The sequence below is a fragment of the Otolemur garnettii genome, unplaced genomic scaffold, assembly GCF_000181295.1.
Source record: "Otolemur garnettii isolate 467f Iridium unplaced genomic scaffold, OtoGar3 scaffold00069, whole genome shotgun sequence".
NCBI lineage: Eukaryota > Metazoa > Chordata > Mammalia > Primates > Galagidae > Otolemur > Otolemur garnettii.
The window spans coordinates 197,891-200,773 of record NW_003852464.1 but is presented as its reverse complement, the minus strand read 5'-3'; positions in this window follow the sequence as shown (position 1 = coordinate 200,773).

Sequence of the window (2,883 nt, the reverse complement as noted above, 5' to 3'; positions counted from 1 at the left end):
CCTCGCGGCCGCCGCCTCCTCCCAGGGCCGCCCGGGCTGTGGGCGCGCGGGGCCGCCGAGGCTCGCGAGGCTCCGCGGCCGCTGACAGCTCCACGGGCGGGTTCCACGCGCGGCCCCGAGGTCCCCGCAGCCAGCGCAGGCCAGGTGTGGGGTGGGAGGCTGCGGTCGGGGAAGCCCTGTCCCGCGTCACTTTGCTCTCCAGAGGTCCTCGGTTAGCGAGCATCTCGCACGTCTAAGGGGGCTCAAAAGTGAGGCGCGCACGGCTGATGGCTTAATTACATCCATGCCAAGGTGACTTTTTAAATTCTGTATTTTAAGCAAACTTGAACCCTAGAAACCTGTTAACTTGTCCTCCCACTAGGTTTTTCCGAGACGCAGCTAACAGTGTGGTCATGACTGTGAAGTTGGGTAGTGTTGCCCGGAACAGAAATATTGAGCACTCCTTAAAATGCTACATGTGAACTTTTCCCAAACTGAAACTCAGACCAAGGAGGAGGGGAAATGCTACATGAGAAAATGGGTACTTCTGCCTTCAATGAGTAGTTTTAAGCATATCGTTAAAATTACGATTCCTGTAGGCTGTAGGATTTTATTGTTTCTAAAGAATGTTTTTAAAATTGCATTCGTATTCACATGCAGTTGCGTATTAGGTTTAAAAGAAAAAAGGAAAATTTTGGCAAGTATGTGTTACATATGCAGAGTGATCTCAGTGTTTTAATTCTTACATAAGTCTAAGCTTTGAACAGCAGCTGAACCATAGCTCCATTAAATTTCCTCCAACCAAAAAGTTGTCTCTGGTACTTAGTAGGGGTGTATAAGCCATTATTTCCTGCAGCTCATGCAGATCGGTGTTTTAGTTCCGAGGCTGACTATAACATTGTACTTGGGTACTCGAACCGTGTGAGTACATAAAGGCCATGAACCTGATCTGATGAGATCCTGATAGATTTGCTGATGCTCAGGACAAGACATAGGCTCAATTTTGAAGCAGTGTGAAGATCTTGAAAAATTAAATACAAGCTGTGCCTTCTTCAGTCTTTTTCGATTGACCACTGAAAAATTCTCCACCATACTTTATTTGGTTTAGTTGTCAGTTAAACATTTGCTTGCAAGAGTGTTTACTTTCTGAATTGGCAGGATCTAAGTAAGACAAAGTATTAAATACTGTAGCTGTCTGTTTCCTTGGTTAGATTTGAATATTAGAAGTGCTCCGCTGCAAATAGAAACAGATGTGGCCAGGTTTCACTATGGTGTCTTTAAAATATTTTAGAATTGCAGTGTCTGCATGGAGAGGAAATAAGTTCTCAGCAGCCTCTTTTGATGAGCACAGATCTTGGACTCTTGGAGTAACACCCAGCAATCCTTCCTGGCTCTTTCCTGGATGGCTCTGGATACCTGGACTTACCTAGATTCATCACACCATACATCCATTCTTCAACATGGGTCACTGACCGTGGTTTACTTGTGTAAAGCTGTATGTTTATCCCATAGTTTTGCAGTATCCCATAGTTTTGAAGTATCTCTCCATATCAGGGAGATACTTCAGTTTTAGATCTTGAGGTTATCCTCCTTTTTCCCCCCAATTCCACTGGTTTTATGTGGGGAAAGATGACAGTGGCCACTCCTATTTTGCTGGGTCATGTAAGCCCTGGCTTCCAGGCTTTAGGTGAGAATGCCAGTGGTAATTCAGCTAGAATCACCAGCCAGTGTTCCCATCTGGATCTCTGTGTGACCTGCCTTCTTTCCCCCAGTATCTTTGCTCTGATAGTCACATGGCTCTTGCCACTGCTGGTGCCCATCCTGCAGCTTTGATGCCACACTTGGTGGAGGTTTCCCCACTAGAGGTAAGAATTCTCGTAGCCTTTCTTCAGCACTCAGGCTGCTAGCTCCAGCTTGTCCCTTTCCACTGCTCTGTAATCTGCCCTTCTTCTCAAGAATTTAAAAAACTGTTCCTTTAGGAGCTGGCCTGGGCCAGAGGGCCTTGGAGTGGTAATACCTAATGTCATATGAAAAGCATTTCTTCCTGAATCAAGCTAATCTTCCAAGGCTAGGTACTCACACTTAAACTCGATTTTTTATATTCCGGTGGTGCCTCTGCTGCTCTAGCATCCCTGCCTGTTAGCTCTGGACCCTCTCTACAACTTAAGGCAGCCTTTGTCTTTCTGGTTTGAAAGTCATAATCTTAATGCCTTGGTGATCTAACCATCGGTTAGTTCCAAAATTCCCTCTATCACTTTTTCCAGGGGGTTAGGACTCAAGACGTTTGTTGGTCTGTCTTTACAGCCTAATATTCCCTAAATTTGGATACATTTTATGTGTCCAATCTCTCTAGATCTGAGTAAAATAAAATACAGTGTTTGAAGTTCATTTTTAGTTTTATGCCTGTCCTTGTTCAGAAAATAAGTATGCATATTGGTTTATATAAACAGCTGTATATACCGTATATTGTACAGATGTCTGTATCAAGTGTAAGCTTATCTAACTTATGTCACTTGCTTCTCAGAATTCCCTTTTTGGCCTGTGTGTGTGCACGCACACGCGCACACACACATATACATATATGTGGGTAAAATTTATCCCAGATGCTAATACTTAATTCTGAACCTCGATAGAGTTGGGTGCTCTGCTCATCATTCCTACTTTCATTCACCGTCCAGAATGGTCATTGTCTGTACCGTTGCTACCTGTGGTCACTGGTCTTTGGCTATAGTGTTTATCAAGAGCTGCAGATTCGCCTCTTTGTATTATTTTTTTCCTGCTTTTAAAAATACAACCATTTTCTATTGTCCTGTGTGATATAGACCAGATAAGTACATACTATCATGGTTTTGTGCTTGTTCCCCACTTGACTTATCTGCAGAAGTTCTAGGTAGGAGAGTAACT